General features: G+C 47.9%; 1 protein-coding gene and 1 long non-coding RNA gene across 5 annotated transcripts in view; one reads left to right on the forward strand and one right to left on the reverse strand.

The window, feature by feature from the left end:
• FGF1 (fibroblast growth factor 1) overlaps positions 1 to 20,101 on the reverse strand; it is a 93,381-nt gene that overhangs the window by 63,686 nt on the left and 9,594 nt on the right. For all 3 annotated transcript variants that reach the window (XM_053566009.1, XM_053566013.1, XM_053566012.1), the window contains exon 2: positions 18,296 to 18,463. The gene's annotated coding sequence lies outside the window, so the exon portion shown is untranslated. The remainder of the gene's footprint in view (positions 1 to 18,295; positions 18,464 to 20,101) is intronic.
• LOC128568399 (uncharacterized) overlaps positions 1 to 20,101 on the forward strand; it is a 48,197-nt gene that overhangs the window by 22,313 nt on the left and 5,783 nt on the right. The gene's annotated exons all lie outside the window — the stretch shown is intronic.

The raw sequence follows: 20,101 nt of genomic DNA on the forward strand, positions 1-20,101 counted from the left end.
AAGCTTCTTTTAATTTTTCTTTAAGAAATCCAGTTTCGGGTGGTACCTGTGGCTCAAGGAGCAGGGTACCAGCCCCATATACTGGAGGTGGTGGGTTCAAACCTGGCCCTGGCCAAAAACTGCAAAAAATAAAGTAAAATAAAATAAAAATCCAATTTCTTAAACCTCATTTAAGCTTCTTTAAATATCTTAAAGACATAGTGCAATGTACTGGATTGAATGGGATCTAAAATTTCACGAAATCCAGCAGCAGTTTGGTGCTGGTGAATGGGTCTACAAAGCACAACGTGTTAGACAAGATGCTCAGTTCTCGTTTGCATCTTCAGTGGTCTGTCCAGCTGCTTGTTTGCGTATCATGCTCCCCCCTCCCCTGATAAAACATGTGGCATTTCAGCCAGGACATGGTGGACACAGCGGCCTGTAATGATGTCACTCTACACTGTAGCAAGACAAGCCAAACTCAAGTCAAGTAAAGAAATAAAGCAAAGAAAGGCCACCAACCTCTTCATCCCTCCCAGGCCAAGGGGAAGAGGAAAAGGGAACATAGGAGTGGGCTGTCCTCAGACTTCAGACAGTATGTGTTTGAGGGCTCTGAAAGGTCAAACTCTAGGGCTTTCTGGGGCTGACTCCCACTTTGTTCACATACTCTCTGTTCATGCCCCAGATAAGAAGGGAGGAAGTACCCTGGCTGGCCTGTTGGTGGCTGTCTGCATACAGCTTCTCCTCTCCCCAACCTTCCCATCCCAACTGTCCCCTCTGGCCATGCTCCTGCGGACTTGGGAAGCCACAGAAGTCCTGTGCAGACTGAGAGGCAGCCTGCCCGCCTGTGCTCACAAAGGCAGGTCTGTCTGGAGCTAGGCAGGCAGACCCACCGGGGAGGGCCTGGGCTGCACATACTCCGCTTCCTTAAGGAAACAGGTCCAGTCAGGCTGAGGCAGTGCTAGCTATGTGAAAGGAAAGTTCTTTGCTCAGGGTGCCTGGTCCAACAGGGCCATGTGACAGGCTACATCACCACCCAGACCAACCCAGATTAAATCAATTTGGATTCCACAAACTGCCATCAAATCCTGTGCCACCCAATCAGTCAAAAATGTTAGTTTTCCTTTGAAACCAATTGCCTCCATTTCCTAGTTGGTAAGTGTAGGAGATGTGGCCACTAAAGGCCCTGAATTTGTCATGACTCAGTGACCAGGGCTTGTACCATGACCTTGGGGAAACTGCTCTTAGCCTCCCTGTCCCCATTCTCTGAACTGAGCCACCCCTACTGAAGACTCATCATGTACAAGGAACCCAACCAGACATAGGAATAACCACAGGGTTGTGGGTAAGGGCAAGGGCTTTGAAGCGAAGCTTCCTAGATTTAAATCCCGAAAGCCAGCTCACCTCTCTGGTCTCCATTTATTTCATCTGTAAAACGAGGCAGTGATAGAGGTTACCCCATGCGCTTGTCACGAGGAGGCACTGAGATAAGGCAAGTGAAGCACTTAGCCCTGGCGTGTAAATAACACATGGCTGGGGCGCCTCTCAGGGTTACCTGTTCTTCTGGTTATGGTGCTTATTCAGGATGAATAAGGTAAGCTGCTTGCAGAGGGTGAGAAGCTGAGAGTCTCTACTACGACAAGCTATGATGAGCCCAGGGAAGAGGAAGAAGGGGTCAGGAGGACTTTGTGGAAGATGTGGCGTCTCAGCCAGAGCACAAAAAGGTCACCTGACCCCTTTGTGGGTGCCCCCATGTGGTCACCACACCGAGGCACGGCTGAGCAGAGCCACAGAGGTGGCGGGCACAGTGAGGACATCTTCCCCCAGTGTGGGTGGCTGGTGCTGCTGAGTGTGGGATTGCAGGGTGCATGAGGGTTGCAGGGGTGCACAGGCATTCATGAAGCTAGTTTAGAGGGAGATCGTGCAGGATCTTGGATGATGCCATTCCAAAGAGGTTAAACTTTTATCTGAAAGCAGTAACAGTGGAGCCAGTGGACATTTTTGATAAGAGAACTTGGAAAATCCTTCTGGAAACAGTTTTTGGGAAAATTTTGATTCCATGTAGGGGTTGGGCAGAGGCAGAACAGAGGCCATGTGGCGCAGAGTCCTCTTGTATTCCCATCTCTGAAAAGCTCATCAGTCTCTGAGTCCTTGCTTAATGTCTGTCTTCTTTACTAGACTTCAGCTAGTGTAGGACAGGGGCCACATGCTTCCTTCTCTGTCCCCTCCCCAGGGCAGTCCCTGGGCTCAATAATCATTTGTTGCATTGGAATAGATCAAAGACCCTAAAGTCAAGGAATGCGAGTAGAAAGGCGTGGACGGCTGTAATGTCACTCACTTGAGGAGTATGAAGGGCATTTGGCAAAGGAGTAATCAGAGGTAACTCGGGGTGTGAATGGAGTTGGGGGGATAAATAGGGAGGCTATCTGCTGAGAGAGACAGGGATGTAACCAGGAGCAGAGCAGATGCGGAGCTCCCCAGGGGGCATATCGCCTCCATCTGCTGATTGCACAGGAGCAAGCGCAACGGGGGCTCTGGAGAGACTCCAGAGTGTGAGGCTGATGGTGAAGAGTCAGAGAAGGGGCAAGATGGGATCTTACAGGAAGAACAGTTTGGAGACTGAGGAGGCACTCCACATTCCCAGAGATCCTCAGTGCAGCCATTATCTCAGAGGAGAAGCCCCAGGTGCCCATGGCGGGGAGGCAGAGTCGGGAGGAAAGCCAAAAGTTTTAGGGTTGCATCATTCAAGGGGGGCAGGACCATCTTCTTTCAGAATTGGTCTCCTGCCTCCCAGCTTTGCTGTTCTGATCACTTTTGCACACTGCCTCTGAGGTCGTTCTTCTAGAACAGCAGTTCTCAACCTGTGCATCGTGACCCACAGGAACTGTATTAAAGGGCCATGGCATCAGGAAGGTTGAGAACCACTGTTCTAGAAGAAGATCTGTGTGTGCCAACCCTTGGCTCAGATACCTCACTTGTTTCTCACTTGCCAGATATGAGGGCCCAAAGTCCTTGGTGTGGCATTTGTTCTATTTTTATTTTTATTTTTTTTGAGACAGAGTCTCACTTTGTTGCCTTCAGTAGAGTGCTGTGGCATCATAGCTCACAGCAACCTCTAACTCTTGCCTCAGCCTCCAGAGTAGCTGGGACTACAGGCGCCCACCACAATGCCTGGCTATTTTTTTGTTGCAGTTGTCATTGTTTAGCTGGCCTGGGCTGGATTCCAACCCACCGGCCTTAGTATATGTGACCAGTGGCCAGTGCCCTACCCACCGAGCAACAGGCACCACCCTTGGCGTGACATTTAAATGACCACACATCTGGTCTGAAAAGCCTCCCCTCCCACTCTGTCCTCCACATCCCAGCAATCTGAGCTGCTTCCTCTTTCCTGTTACACTCTAAGAACTTCCATGCCTTTGTATGTTGGTTCATGCTGCTCCCCTAGCTTGGAAAGCTCTTTTTCTCCATTTTCTGCTAATTAAAACTCTTCCCATCCTACTCTCCACTACAAAGCCTTCCCTGGTCTCTCCAGTAAGAAGGGGCCTCCCTTTAAGAATCCACAGTGTGGTGCTTTGGCCAGCAATCATTTCATTCCTTCTATGATTGTGTTGTTGGCATGACTCTTCCTTCTGCTAGGTTATGACAGGAATAGAGTAGAGAACAGGTTTTATCTTGTTCAGGTTGTACAGAAACCTCCCCTGTATGGTTTCCTACATAGGGAAGGCACTCAACCAATGCCATGGAAGTAAATGAAGAATTTAAGAAAAAATACCTAAGAACAGTAGATGCTGGCAGTCTTACCACTTCCAACCATTTATTTGGAAATTATGGTGGGCCTCATAGTTATTTGACTAAAGGGGTTTGCCTTGCAATTAACATCTTGGCCTAATGTTGGGTTGCCTTACAATCAGAATAAATCAAAGATCCTAAACTCAAGGGATGCGAGTAGAAGGAAGCGGACGGCTGTAATGTCATTAGCCTGGGTAGAGTTGGAATTTAACCTCAGTTGTTTCATTTCAGGATCCATATTTTAGCCACAACTGGGATTTTTTCTAACCCACCTCCATTGTAGCGAATTGCACAAACAATGACCAGATGTGTGGTCATTTAAATAGATCAAAGACCCTAAACTCAAGGGATGTGAGTAGAAGGACGCGGACGGCTGTAATGTCATTAGGACCATTTTGATATTGAGATATGCGTATGTTGAGACTGTTTTGAACATTTCTGAGAAGCAAAAGTAGAAAAACTTGGCCCAACTGCTGGGAGTGCTTTGTCACATGTTCTGCCTATGACCGTGGTTTACAGAAATCCCTACTGAATTCCACCCTAAACATATTTCAGGAGCCATGAATTAAGAGGAAAAGGTTTCTCAATGTTCAGCTTCCAAACTCAAAATGCATCTGTTCATTTAATCATCTGTTATTTTCTTCTGACTCTCTGAACAGGCTCTGAGAGTATTTAGGTTAAATGAATATACTATTTTATTCCTCAACAGCTTGCTGGTTGTAAGGAAAATGTATGCTCAATACATGTATTCAACACTGGTCAGTGAGAACCTACTACGTGTCGGTAGCGTGTCTGTGTTAATAACAGAGTACAGTGTCTGAGTCAGGTTACTGTATCACGTGGCCTGTGTTTCTGGGGTTAGACATTTTCTGTATCATTCTGTAAAACTGAAAGCAATTTAGGATTGACCTAGACCAGGGGTCCTCAAACTACGGCCTGTGGGCCACATGAAGCGGTGTGATTGTATTTGTTCCCACTTTGTTTTTTTACTTCAAAATAAGATATGTGCAGTGTGCATAGGAATTTGTTCATAGTTGTTGTTTTTTTAAACTATAGGCCAGCCCTCCAACGGTCTGAGGGACAGTGAACTGGCCCCCTGTTTAAAAAGTTTGAGGACCCCTGAACAGTCCTGCTCCCCCCCCACTCCACCTCTGCTTTGTTTTTGAGGTAGACTGTTGTAAAACACAGCTGCTAAATGGAAAGGAAAACTACACTCCTCATGTAGCTGTGAACAACAGCATTATTTAAATGTATCTCTAATCTAGTAAGACTGTTCTTGCTAAGGAAGTAAAAAGGCATTAATTCTCTCCCCTCCCCTCCAATTGGGAGAAGGGGTAATACAGTCAGAGGGTATTTTGAGGGACTTCTAAATTCATTTTCCTTGGATCCCATATAGTTAGGACAGGAGGGAGTTTTTCAGAGCACTAAACTGATAAGGAAATGCTTCCTCCAGCTTCATGATTGGAGTGGCCTAACAAACATTTTCTGAGCATTTGTTCCATCCTGAGCAGAGTGCTCAGGAAAGCTTCATCTGTTTTACCTTATTACATCCTCTGTAATAGTATGTCACTTATACCTGGGGAAACTGAGGCTCAGAAAAAATGATCTTGCCTGTGGTCACACAGCTTGTAAGGGGTAAAGTTGGAATTTAAACTCAGTTGTTTCATTTCAGGATCCATATTTTAGCCACAATTGCACAAAACACATACCTGAAATGTAAGTAATGTCACCATTAAAAATTCTATTTTAGAAGAATATTCAATGGAATGGGGGATGCTCATGATACATTGCTCAGTGAAAAAATGTTAAAAACCCATAAATACAGCAAAATATTATTTTTATATGCACATGTAGTTACATATGCAGAAACAGGTTGATAAAGAGAGACAAACAGATATAAATAGGAAAAACCTGGAAACATGTAAATTAGTATTACCAATATTTTAACCAATTATCTCTGAATGATGGGAAAATGTTTATTTTCTTAATATTTCTCATTTTATGTTTTACATTTTTCATAATGAAACCTATTACTTTAATTACCCCAGAATAATATTTAAGTAACATATATCCATTAACTCAACAATATCCATGAAGCAAATAGATTTTGAGTATCCATTATGTATCAGGCACTGTGTATTCAAAATAGTCAAAAACGAAATATCCCAACCTGAGCAATAATGGGCCACTGTCTCATCTCTACAAATAATTAAAAAATTAGGCAGGAGTGGTGACTCATACCTGTAGTCCCAGCTACTTGGGAGGCTGAGGCAGGAGGATCACTTGAGCCCCAGAATTTGAGGTTGCTGTGAGCAATGATCACAACATTGTACTTTAGCAGCCCCCGTCTCCAAAAACCAAAAAAAAAAAAAAAGAAAGAAAGAAAAGAAAAGAAAAAAACTAAACTAAAAATGAAAAAACAAACGTACTCCTATCCCTACTCTGCTAACATTTAGAATGGTCTCTTTCAGGTCTTTTTCTATGCAATTTTTAAAATACAAGTGACCAAACTAGATAATAGCCACGCCCTGGTGTGTGGTTAGGGGGTTGGACCAGCCCCCAGACACTGACTCTCACCTGTACCATGATGTCACATCACTTCTTGCTGAACCTCAGCTCCATCATCAATAAAGAGGATTAAGGGTGGTACCCACCTCATCAGTCTTTTGGGGAGACTAAATGAGTTAATACAAGTACCTTAAAGTATAAACCCAACAACAGCTCTTACTGTTATCACTGTATGGAGAATCACTACACTGCAGTTTTCTTCTGAAGAGCAGTCACACAACAGTGTTTCTCAGGCCACTCAGGGACATAAAGTCAGCGTTGAGTCTCGAAGGTGAGTGGGATCACTCAGTCAAAGCAGGTTCTATCAAAGGTCAGAATTTTGACTTTTCCTCATCTTTTTTTCCTGGTTGATCCAAAAATTTCTCAAAAAATAGTGGATTTGGCCAAGTGTGGTGGCTCACGCCTAAAATCCCAGCACCGTGGGAAGCTGAGGAGGGAGAATTGCTTGAGCTCAGGAGTTTGAGATTTCCCTGAGTGGAGGAAAATGAAAAACCCAGCCGGGCGCTGCGGCAAGGGCCTGTAATCCCAGCAGCTTCTGGAGGCTGAGGCAGCGGGATGCCCACAGCCCGAGTCTGAGGTTGCAGTGAGCCATGACGCCATTGCACTCTGCTCAGGGCATAGGGTGGGACTCTGTCTCAACGACAACGACAACAACAACAACAAAAAATCAAAGAAATAAAAATAAAAAATAAGCAAGGAAATAAAAAAAATAGTGGATTTGGCTCATTGGGCCTCATATCCCATCCAAAGATACAAAGGACTGAGAAAGCGATCATGATATCAAGGGAATAGAGTATTTGCACACCATTCAGAAAAGCAAAGGGGGAAATGTTGGATACAGATCTTACTTAGTTGTGTTTGGAAGCTTAAAAAATAGGGCCAGTTATAGGCAATAGGATATTTAAACTCTACAGTTTATACTGACTGATGCTATGACTGTGGGAGTTGGTGTTGTATTCTGCCTTATGACTGTGGGATATGTGTTTCTGAACTCTGTGGAAGAAAAAATTAGTAGCCAGCTAATTCTGAGGGAGCCAGCCTGTTTCTACTGTGGGACTGCCCCACAGCAGTCTTAGCCACCATTCCCTTCCCTCCCCCCCCACCCCCCGTCACCATAACTCCCTAGACCCTAACTCTCTCCTCTGCCTATCTCCTAAGCATGAGCCAGCCAACTTAGGTCCACCCACCCCTCTGAGAGGCAATTCTTCACTGGGGAGTCAAGTGAGTGTCTTGAAATGTTGATTATCACTTGTCTCCACCTATTCAGCCCACCCAGTAGCATTCCACTGTACCCTAAGTCATGCAAAGCCCCAACCTGTTTGCATGACTCCAGGCCCCTGCCCCATCTGGGCTTGGCATGCTTCACCAAGTTGTCACCACTCCCCCACTGTCCTCCAGGCTTTCAGGACCCTGGCCCTCTGTCTCACATGCTAAGTGTTTGCCCCCGTCCCTCGGGCCTTACTGCGCGTTCCTCCCTCACTGGGGAATAGTCTTCACTCTGCTTCTTGCCTGCATGGTGTGCCCTTTTTCTGCTGGTCTCTGTTTCTGTGTCACCTCCTGAGAGGTGACACCTCACCTCCCTAGTTCTGGTACCTTCTTTGTTCTCTTTCTAGAAGACACGGTATCACAATCTCCACTGACTTGTTTTATTTTTGGCACACCTTTTTGTGTGTGATGCTGTGTCTGCCAACCCACTTCTCTGACCTATCAGAATGTAAATCTCTCAAGAGCAGGGACATACCTGTCCTTGTGTTGCTGCGCGCCCCAGGCAGGGCCCCTCATGGAATAGGTGTTCAATAAATAATGAAAGGAAGAAAGTCCCTGGAAAAGGGATACCTGTTCAAGGCATCCCAGTTTCCTGTGATGTAGGCAGAATGCCCGCTCAGCCCCAGCATTACTGTGCAAGTTAAAAATAAAACCCCTGGGTGGAGTGAGAAGCCTTTAAAAAGGATGGGAGAGAGATAATGAGAAGCATGAGCCAGCCAACTTAGGTCCAGCAGGATGTGGGACTGGCCAGGAAGAAAGAGGGATCTTGACTCCAGGAAAATACTGATTTGGGGGCTGCAATAGTCTGACCAACATACGTCTCCTCATTAGTCACCAGAAGTCGCTCTCTTGATCTGCAGTGTATGAAATGACTCTCACGTAGCCAGTGCAGGATATGCTTCCATCCCAGAGTAAGACATGGTTAGAGGTTTTAAAAGAGATATTCTTTACAATTCCTAGAACAGAGGCCTCCACACCCCTCATCTGCCTGCCATGCGGTCAGAAGAAGAGGGAGAGGCCTGGGGCTAAAAGAGGCCAGAAGCCTTCCTTGGCTCACCCTCCTGCTGACCTCCCCCAGCGCCCATCCAGCGTGGGATCCGAACCTCCCACCACAGTAGGGCTGCAGCCAGGCATCCCAAGGTGAAGCCGCCCTCCAAAGGCTTGGCTCAGTTCTAGGCTAGCGGAAGGCCAAGGAGCAAGGTGGGGAGGGCCGGGTCAGTGGGCCTTCAGAAACAACTTGGACATCGCCTTGGAAACATTCTCCCCCCTTGCACTGCATGCATCTGGATCCACCCTGAACCAGCTGTGTGTGAAACTCTCAGGCCTCAGTGGGAGCTGGGAATACAACAGGGAGGGTCAGAGTGGGACAGGAAAGGGGCCACCTTCTTTGTCCTCAGAAGGATGCCCATCTTTGGGCCTCAGTGAGTGGTCTGATAACCCAGGGTGCAGCAGGGTCCTCTGTTGCATATGCTGGGCCCGGCCGCTATGGTGGAAGCGTGGGCTGAGTAGAGTGAGGGGCTGCCAGCATCCCCTCCTCCACACACACTCTGGACCCCTGCCCAGACTGCATCTCTCTCTGTGCTGCTTCTCAAGCCAAGTGATGTGCTCATGGTCACCTGGTGCAAGGGAATGTTCTCAAACCTCTGAAACAATTGACCTCCACTGGGGTTTTCCATATCCACAGCCATGTGACCGTCAGGAGGGCCACAAAGGAAGGGGAAGGGAATTAGCAAGTATCAAGAGAGACAGATATGCTGTGAGCTTCTCATGTCACCTCAAGTCTAACCTCCGCAACCACCTGCAGAAAGGAGTTTTACAGAGCAGGAAACTAAAATGGAGAGGGGACCCTGTTCATTACCCAAGGTCACTCAGTGAGGGAGGGTGGAGCATCGGGCAGCCGAAATGCAAAATGGCTGTGCAATCTGCACCTGTGACAGGCCATTCCTTACTCTCTATAGTCAATATTCAAACAATTTGAACTCAAAACCCAGCACCAGGGGACATTGAGTAGAATCTTCAAAAGTCCACGTACCGAGGAGCTACGCTCCCCCCGGCCCAGTGGGAATCTAGAGCTTTTTTGTGTATTGAGCAAAAGAAGTCTACTGAAGTCACCACTTCTGTAATCATTTGTTGGGAACACCAAAAACTGTGGACCAAGTAGCCTGTGTCTGCTCTAGGCTTAAACTCTTCAAAGGGGGCTATTGCTCCCTTGGACAGTTCCACATTCCTGATGTAGGATTTGAAGTGCTGAAAAACCACAGGATAACAATCCTCCCTTGGAACAAAAATGACTGACAGGGAATAGCAGAGTAGCAAGTGACCTTTTGAGTCCCAAGACCATTTGAGTTCAAGTACATGCTTAAGAAGACTTCCAAAAAACCTTAGCCAGACTGCAAATTTGTCAGATAATTAATACTTTGTGGAGTAAATCCTATGTGCTATGCATGGTACACTAAAACATTTTGAAGACATTTTGGGTAGTTTACATATATAATTTCACCAAATTCTTAAGCCTATGAGCTAAGAACAACTAACATCACTACAGCACTATGTACTATGGGCTTTACCTGTATGGACTCACATGTTCCTCTCAACAACCTCAGCAGATGTTATGTTATTATCTCTGCCTTATGGAATCAGAGAAGTTATGGCCAGGGTGACGCAGCTATTGAATGTCAGATACAGAATTCAAACCCAGACAGTCCAACCCCAGTGGTCATGCCGTTGACCATGTGCTCCCCTGGCTGTCCACTGATCTAAACTGGGGAACAGCTGATGAGAGAGGGGGTTCAAAGTGGAGCTGTGGAAGGAATTCTTGGTCTTCTCCATCATCTCCCTCTCCAAAAAGCTTAGGGCTCTGCTTCCCAAGCCTTCAGCAAGACATCCCAGGGCCAGCCTGCGATGGCAGCAGTGAGTTTTATGTGGCCAACTAAATGAAGATTTCATCCTTGGAAAGCAACTCTCATCAGAAAGAAACCATGCTGGAGCCAGCCTACATCTCTGCCATTGAGAAACACCCCCGTTATCACTTCAAATGCAAAAACCCAGGCTTAAGAGAAATGTTTTGCTCCTACGACTTAATTACCACCTAGCACTAAAAAGGATCCAACCAGAGAACATTCTACTAGTAAAATATCACAAGAATGGAAAAGTGAGTATCCAAGGTACTCGATGTTAATTCTGACAGATACTCTGAGAATGGACGAGAAAAGCCTCGTTTTCTAGAAGCTCTTTATGGTGCAGCACTTTGCACACACGATCAATCACTGCAAACCACTTCTACTCTCCCCATCGGGCTGCTGGGAAGGCCAACACGGGCTTCTCCGTCTGCCCCATGGTGGTAGGGCTGGAACATGCTGGATCAACGTCTCCCTTCCGGGTGCCTGACATGACTTGTTTGCCCTGAATGCCCATCAGCCAAAAGAAGTTATTTATCTCTAAGCATGAATAGTACCTCTAGGGTGGATTTTTCCAGGCTCCCAAAGTGAGTTCTATGCAGAGATGAGAGTTAACCAGAGCAGCTGACACACAGCAGGAATCCTGGCAACTGTGAGGGGCCTGCCCACCTGGGCTAGGGTCAGAGACCCTGGATGCCAACTTCTCTGCTCTGCTGTCAGAGCTGGAAGAGGCAACAAAGGGGCGGGGCTCCCCTTGCTGTCCTGGTCTTGGCTTTAATGCTACCAAGGTTAGTGACGCCCAGTCACTCACTGGATGAATACACACTGAGCACCTGCTTGTTCCTTGCTGTACGCCCGGCTGGGCTCTGGGGGCACAGCAAGGAACAAGACCTTGTCTGTCTTTTTTTTTTTTTTTTTTTTTTTATTGTTGGGGATTCATTGAGGGTACAATAAGCCAGGTTACACTGATTGCAATTGTTAGGTAAAGTCCCTCTTGTAATCATAAGACCTTGTCTGTCTTGTTCCAGCCCTCATGAAGTGACACTCTAGTGAATAGACAATAGCAAGTTTATTAAAACTTGATAAATTACCTATGGACTAGGATAAGTGCCACAAAGGGAAGAGGGGTAAGTAAGGAGAGGTGAGGCCTGGAGGATGTGCTGTGTGAAGAACTGTGGGGAGAGCAGGCCAGGCAGATAGAACAGCAGTGGCAAAGTTGGAGGGACAGGAAAGGGCATGGAGCAGCAGAAAAACAGAAAGGGGGCCGGAGAGTAGGGAGGGTGGAGAGAGGTGAGATGGGTGGGAGTCGGGGGATTTTGCTCTCCAAGAGGCCTCCTCTCTGCTTTCTCGCCTTCCCCCAAATTAATCACCTCTCTCCTCCAAAGTATGCTCCAAGAACTCACCCTTGCTTAGCCAAATCCAGGCCCTCTGCTCAAATTGAAAGGGTTTCTTTTTTTTTTTTTAATTTATTTATTTTTATTGTTAAATCATAGCTGTGTACATTAGTGCAATCAAGCGGTACAATGTGCGGGTTTCATATGCAATCTGAAATATTCTCATCAAACTGTTCAACGTAGCCTTCATGGCATTTTCTTAGTTACTGTGTGTAGGCATTTGTATTCTGCATTTAGTAAGTTTCGCCTCTACCCCTTCTAAGATGCAACGTAGGAAAGGGTTTCTTTTTGTGGCAAGCAGGTCATGTTTCGTATAAGGACTCTTTTAATATTTGGATTATGCCAACAGCAATTGGTTTGAGGAGAAGCTTCCCCGTGTTGGAAATGGCGTGTGCGTCTCATAGCAAAGACACTCAGACTGTAAATGCTGAGTGGGCCCACCCCAAGCCCCGGGCCTGTTGCTGCTGCCTCCTCTGTGCAGCCCCCTTCACAGCAGCCTCGTCCCCTTCCACACCATCTCTGCCCATTTTCTCCTAACCCCCCATGCCCTCAGGGGGTCAGCTTAAGCTTCCTGCTCCTCCACTTCGCCCCTCCCAACGTGACTCTCTGATGTTCTGCACAGCCCCGCTGATCAATCAGCCTCCGCGTGCACAAATGCGGCCTGCTCTGCAACTTCAGACATGGTGCACGTGGGCAGAGCAGAGCCCTTTCTGTGTCCTTCAGACGGTGCCAGAGAAGGGGCTGCCTAGTTGACCCCAGTAGGAGCCTGGCCTGGCTGCCAAGCTTACTGATTAGCCTGGCTGACAGGAAGGAAAGAGCTGTCCCTGTTTAGACCCTTCCCAGTGGTGCCACTACAAATGCCCATGGCTAGAACACTGGTTGGGGAATAGCTTGGAATATTGCTCCCTAATGGCCTTGCAGCCACCCTGGGTTTGTGAGCTCAAGAAGCCTGACCTCTTGCTACAGGGCTGGTCCACAGTGGAACTGCTATCCCAACACTCCCTTTGTTGAAAGCAGAGTCTGCCCTATGGGGGGCCTCTGGCTGTCTATTGCTCAAGCTTAAGGATATAAATCCTCCATGCCCACTCTAGGTCTGAGCCCGCCTGCCTCTTGGCTCCAGCGTGCCCCTTCCTCCCTGTGCTCCAGCATTCCTCCTTAGCAATGCCACACAACCCTTACACGTGGGGTTCCCCCTGCCTCAAACACTCTGCCCCCACCAGCTACCGCCTACCAGTCTTCCGGAGCTCAACCTAAGCATGGCTTCCTTGTGGAAGCTTTTCCAGATCCCTGCTGGGGACAGGCACTTCTGTCATACGTTTTCACAGGACCACTCAGGACAGCCCCTGCTTGGCTGACACCTGTAGCCCCATCTTGCCTCAAACTTTCATGAGGTGGGACCTATTGGTCCCAAGGGATTATGTTGCAAATCAAGTTTTTCACTTTACTGGCACACTCCCTGGCACCCAGCAGGCGCGCCCTGGCAAGCTGGCCGAGCCGCCCATGGTCATCCTGGCCCGTCCCAATCCCCACTCTCTCCTCTTCCTGCTGCCTCCCTTCCTTTTTACTTCCCTGCCCTCCCTCCTTACTCTTTCCATTCATTCTTTCTTTTCTCCTGGGCCTTGGGCCTACTTGTTTGCTCCTAAGAACACTGTTTAAGCCAAAAGAAACAGTTATATTAACAAAAAAAAAAAAAAGTTGTCACAACTTGGTATAACGCTTTGGCCTTCAACAAGATTACCCCAAAGTCAGGGCCAAGAGAGGAAATCTAGGAAACTGGTGTCCCTAGGGCTGCCCCGGCAAGCACCACGTGCTGGGCATCTGAAACAACAGAAATGGATGGTTTCACGGTTCTGGAGGGTGGAAGTCCCAGGTCAAGGCACTGGCAGGTTCCTTCTGACACTGGCTGGGGAGGAAGGATCAATTCCGGTCCTCTCTGTTTTGGCTTGTAAGTGGCCATCTTCTTCCTGTCTCCTCACTTTATTGTCTCTCTACGCGTGTCTGTCTGTGTGCAAATTCCTCTCTTTTTATAAGGACACCAGTTACAGAGGACTAGGGTCCACCCTAATGACTTCATTTTAAATTGATTACTTCTGTAAAGACCCTATCTCCAAATAAGGTTACATTCTTAGGGGTTGGGGGCTGGGAGTGGTTTTCATCCTATGGATCTGGGTGGACACAATTCAACACGTAACACCTCCCTCCACTTGCCCACTGCCCCACCCCTCTTTGACTCATTGAATGAGATAAAAATAGGAAAGTGCAGGGACACATCATCTTCTGCAGAAGTGATACGGGAGTCTGGGAATGGGGTGGAAAAGGCAGGAATGTAAACTGGAGACAGACACCCACCTGAGGACGAGAGAGGAGGGGTGGACGGGCGGCAGCTACAGCTGCTCTCATGGTTTCACATCTGGGCTCTGCTGACCTGCTGGTTCTGAGTTCAGACCCCAGCTCGGCCACTCAATGGCAGGGAGGCCTTTCCCCTCACTTGTAAGAAGTGGATAGTGATGGTACCTAAGTTACAGGACCAACGAAAAGAACAGCATAAGGCGAGGGCTTAGCACTGCTAAGGGTAACTGCCGTGGGGTCAGGCCACACAACTCTGTGTTCCCATCCTGGTGACAAGGACAAGGGAAGCAGAGCAACAGCCAGAACGGAAGTCCCTCAGCTGTGGTCTATGGACACCTGGGCTCTACCCACAACACCCAGAAAATGCCAAATCACAACTGCAGGTAGGACCCAGGAGCCTGATTTTTAAACTAGCACTCCTGATCCTCGTGCACATTAAAGTCTGGAAACCCCTGGACTAGACTGTAGGTCCTGGAAGCTGAGACAAATTGTGTCCATGAGCAATCCCCAAGGTGGACACAGCCCTAGGGCAAGATGGGCACAGGCCACACCCACTCTCATCACCACCATTACTCGGACGGGGTCAGAGAAGGAGTCTTTAGCAATTACGTATGAAATTAATCTCTGTAAGTCACATTTTAAAAGTACTATTTGGAAGGATCATATTGCAAATCAGGTTTTTCACATTACTGTAAACTTCACTGTGCTCAGACACTTACTTTTTGGATTGTCCATTCTTTCTCTCCCCATGACCAGGGTCACTCAATCTTGACCTCAGACTTGGCTCTGATAACCGCTGAGCCTAGGCTTGAGGGGGATAAGAAGCCCTGGGCCAGCTCTCTTGCGGTGCCTGTGCCTCTGTTGTTAGGCACCACCTCCTCTGTCCTTGGGCACCATCTGCTGCTGTCCCCTGCCTGGATCCCTGCCCGAAACATGCTTTGTCCCCAGTGCTTCATTTGTGTCTTATTCCTGAAAACCCATGTCCTCAAGGTTGAGATTCTGCCCATGGCCCAAACTAGAGTCCTGCGGTCTCTCAGCAGAGTTTCTAAATTCTCACCTGCTTTCTAAGGTCTTCTATTATCATCTGTTGCTGAATCCTTAACACCAAGCTCCAACTGCCTCTCACAATCCCCTGTTCCACCCAATACACAGCCTACCAGTGGGGAGCTCGGGCTCACTGGGCAACCTGGGTGTGGAGCCTGGCTCTGTCCCTTGGTAGCTTAGGCAAATGGCCTACCCACTCACCCCCTGTCAATCTTGCATCTGTGATGGCCACTGCTGTTACATGCAGGGTTGTCAGGAGCATTCAGGGAGGTGGCACACTTAAAGCCAAGCACAGTGCCTGCATAGAGGGAGGGCTCCAGAAATGTTTGCAGCTGGGACAGAGCTCTTCTATTTCTGAATTCTCATAGATGCAAACAAAGCTCCCTAACAAAGAAATAGTGGCTCTGTGCTGCCCCAAAAGTGACATTAGTTGTCCCTCATAGTGTCACTTTGGACTTTGGAACAAATGGGTTGTGAGCAGCCTTTTCAGAACTCAGCCTTTAATAATGATAACAATAATGAATACTCACATAGTACTCGCTATGAGCCAGGCTCTGTGCTATAGGCACAACGCATTTGATCCTTTCAATAACAATGTTGTCACTTTATTACCCCACTTCACAGATGAGGAAACTAAGGCCTAGTGTCATAGAAATAATAAGTGGTAGAGTCAGAATGTGGATCTCAGGTAGCTAGGATGCAGAATCTATGCATGTAGCTGCTACATCACACTGCCTTTCTTAAGTAGTATAATCTAATTATTGGAGAGGGAAGAAAAAAAGGAAAAAATTAAGACAGAGAAATGTTTTAAATGGACAGCAAAGGAATCAGCATTCCTACAAGTGAATCCCAAGAAGTTCACTTCTGGCCAGTTGAAACCATGATGTAGTTAATAATAAAAATAACTTGTTATTTCTTCCCTGTTTCTTGCCCTGTAGGGCACTGGCTCAAATGCTTGTTCTTGTTCCTACATCCTGGGATAACATCCCATCAGCACAGGCCCATTCTTGTCACCTCCCAACCCGACAGGCCCCCTCTTCTCTATGGTCAATTGGGCTGCATCCAGTCACAATCTGGAGATATGGCAATTTGTTGGTACTCAAACATTTGTTGATTACTGTATCTTAAGGAAAAATATTCTTTTGCCAAAAGTTTACAGAATTACAGATCATTTTTCCAGCAGCCTAAATCAAGGAATTCTGCATTAGCCATGCAATGCCTATTAAATAAGATGGAAGTAGGTGTGCCTTCCACCCTGTATAGTACCCAAATCCCTGGCAGCTAGCACACAGCTCCAAGATCTTCAATAGTTTATTCAGAGTCCCCAGAATCCCTGACACCCAAGTGAGCAGCCACACTCCCCAGGTGTAGATGGAGTATGTGGGTGTCTGCCCACCATCTCCACTGAAAATAGTATCATCACGGCAGGTGCTACTCACCTGTAAAGTCAAACCAGTAGACCATATACTGCTTCCTTAAATCCTTTTTGGAACCAGGCAAGCTACATGTAAACACCAGATTGGGGAGAGTGTTTACAAGAAATTCATTGTGTTTTCTCTCTTAACGTGTTGTGTATTGCCTTTGCTTTGATTAAGTACTTCACCTGCAACTCCATGTGTTCATGAGAATATGTTCATTCAGAAGAACGTCTCCCTGAATCCTTCTGCCAGCTGCCCTCAGCAGCAAATTGGTACTGTTGCCTTCAGAGCTATAAGCCTAAGAAGGGACTTTCCTCGGAAGTCCTCAATGACCAACACAAAGAAAACAAAGGAGAAGGGAATTTGTGCCCTGTGAATCAGAGTCACCACTAACAGCCCCAGTGAACAGCTGCCAGCCCTTCACTAGACACCACTTCCCAAAGCAAGTCCCATTCCCTTTGCCACTGTCAGGCGGGTGGGCTCATCCTCAGCAGGATGCTCGTGTCCTCCCACTGGGTTTGGGAGCTAAGTCATAAACACCTGCATCCCTGTAGAGAATGAAAGGAGGTCACCAGAGCAGAAGGCAGGGAGGATGAAGGGGGTGGATGTAAAAGGGCTAGTGAAAGTATGGGGTGTTTGGAATTCTGCTGAGACATTGAGTGGGCACTTAGGTCTCTGAAAAATGGCTACTTGATTAAATGCCTGAAATTCCCATGTCAGCATCTGGAGGTCTGAACTTCTCAAGTGTTCCTCTGTAGGAGCCTTGGGTACTTCTGGCATGGAATAGCGACATGGGTGTGGAGCATGTGTATGCATGCCAGAGGATGTGCCCACTGTTCCCATTCCGCTCCTTCTCCACTGGTGCCCATCGGAGGAGGCACTGAAATGAGGATGTGATATTCCAGGAAGGTCAGAAGTGAAGGGAAGAAGCAATCCCGGGAATTGTGGGGCCGTCAGAATACCATCCTGCCCAAACCCTGAGCTGACAGGCTCAGATAATCCTAATTCCAGCCTGCCTTTATATCAAAAGGTTGATAAAATCTAAGCTGTGGTCAGGTTTTCCGAGGCAGCTGAATTTCCCAGCTGCCCAGAAGGGTGAGTGTGACACAGCAAGGTACTGCGAGCCAGGCTCCCCACGGCCACAGAGCATTCCGCTTCTGCGGAACGGCAAGAGCCGCGTTCAACTCTTGAGCAGATGAGAAATTCCTGCCTCCACCCCTCATCGGGCGGGCACTGGGGAATAAAGATAATGCGACAGCTTGGCGCATTATTATTTTTGCAGTCTATTTTTATGTGTATATGCCATCAACATGCCCTTCCCCCAGAGCAGTCTGCACCACCGTTTCAACCCAGCCAGCGAGCACTTCTTGGGATTCACCTGCAAGAGTACTGGTTCCAGAAATATCTGCTTAAAACATTTGTCTGCTTTAACTTTCCCTTTTTTCTTTCCTTTCCAGGACAGTCAGACACACACACACACACACTTACACACGCATGTGCACACACACCTACCCCCCACCCACACACACACAACCTCAGCTGGAATATGACCTGCTCCTTTCCCCTCCAGAACAGATGCCCTGATTCTTACCTGGAGAGCTTGTGGGCTGAGGCTGTATTCTCTCCACTCTCAAGCAGCGCCGTCCCAGGGCAAGAAGAACCTGCTTGGAGTCCTCTGCTCTGTGTGTGTCACTGTCACCTCGCTGCAGCTGCCTCCCCAGCAGCCCTCGGCTCTCTGAACCTCCAGGCTACTGCAGCTCTGTGTGGGGAGAGGGACACGCCGTGGCATGCACATCAGGTTGCTGGCCCGCCTCCAGACACCATGCCACAGAGCCGGCTACCATCCCCAGGGCTGTGTGGGAAACAAGGGGTGGGGCAGGCTGTGGAGCTGAGAGCGTCAGCCTCTATGGCTATCTCTGACCCTTGTTTATCAGCAGAGGGGACCTGCCTTTAGACAGCTACCCACGCCGACCTCACTCACCGGGATGCCCCCAACCCTGGATAGCCAGCAGCAAGCCCAGGAATGCAGAGCTATTGGCCAGCAGGGAGGGACACAGAGACAGCAGACAGTGGCAGCAACTACCCTGCGTGTTATTTTAACGTGGTTTGTCTTGGGGCAAATGCCTGAGCTGAAGGGACTACTGGCCCGTCTGAGCAGAATCCTGTTTATTTTGAGGCCTGAGTCTCCAGGGAAACAGCAGGTTGTGGCTCTGAGACTCTCCTCTGGAATCAGGAGGCTGCTGGATGAAAGGGAGTCCTTTTCTGTGCTGGCATCTGGCATCCTTGCACAGGGTGTAGGTGTGTGTGGCAGTGTGTGTGTGTGTGTGTGTGTGTGTGTCTGTCTGTCTGTGCCCCTCCCAGAGCCACGCCCTACAAGTGGCATTTTGCAAAGCCAGTCAAGGCAATGGCCATCCAGGTTGGGAGGGGGAAGGAGCCGCAGAGAGAATATTTCTGTCATTTCCTCACTACCATTTAAGCCTATCTCTGTTGGACTAAGTAAATCCTCAGATGAGCCCAGCTTCAGGGGTAGGGATTTCTCCAATGGGCCATGGACATTGTCTTTTATGCTGCTGGTGGGGTTTGGATAAAGCAGGGAAGAAGCTGTCTGTACAAATAACTCTTCCGCTAGAATGTGGGGTGTGAGGGTAGACTGAAGGGTTATGGATCAAGAGGTATCTTTGAAGAGACCAAATGGAAACATGATTAATAGTTTCCGATAATTGGTGAAGACTCCCTCCTCCTTATGCAGGCACGTGGCTGGAGGCATGAGTGCGTGTGCATATGTGTGTGTGTGTACACACGCATTCAGGTCTGCCCACCTAGTGATTCATACAGAGACAGGCTGACCTGTCAGAACTGGAAATGTACTCTCTCCCTCCCTGGGCAGTTGCTCGGGTAGGGGGCAGGTGTGCAGGTGAAGTGTGCTCTCCACACTCCTCACAGAGCACCGGAGAAGCCATTTAAGTGCCTTCTGAAGGCTCATCTCCTATAACGGAACTAGAGGCTCCAACCCCACACAACTGCAATCCCAGACGAGCAGCAGCTCCCAGAAGGGAGCTGAAGGGATGGAGAAAGCTGATTTCTCCAGACCCTGTTGGCTGGACGCTTCATGGACTGCCACTTCCCCACATCCAAAGGATACTGATAATTTGCCTTAAAACACAATAATCTTTCTTGAGTATTTGCAAGATCCCCAAAAGGCTTCTCAGTGGTAAAAAGATAAAAAGATTTCAGATAATAGTCTTATTAACATTGGAGAATTATTATGCTGTATATGACATGCATGGTAACTTGTTTTAACTACGTGGAATGATAGACTTGAAAGTCAGAAAACACCCTTAAAGACCTGAGGACAGAGACACAGACAGAGTCTCACCCTGGTCACACCCCTAGTTAG

This window comes from Nycticebus coucang, chromosome 17 (genome assembly GCF_027406575.1).
Source record: "Nycticebus coucang isolate mNycCou1 chromosome 17, mNycCou1.pri, whole genome shotgun sequence".
Classification (NCBI taxonomy): Eukaryota; Metazoa; Chordata; class Mammalia; order Primates; family Lorisidae; genus Nycticebus; species Nycticebus coucang.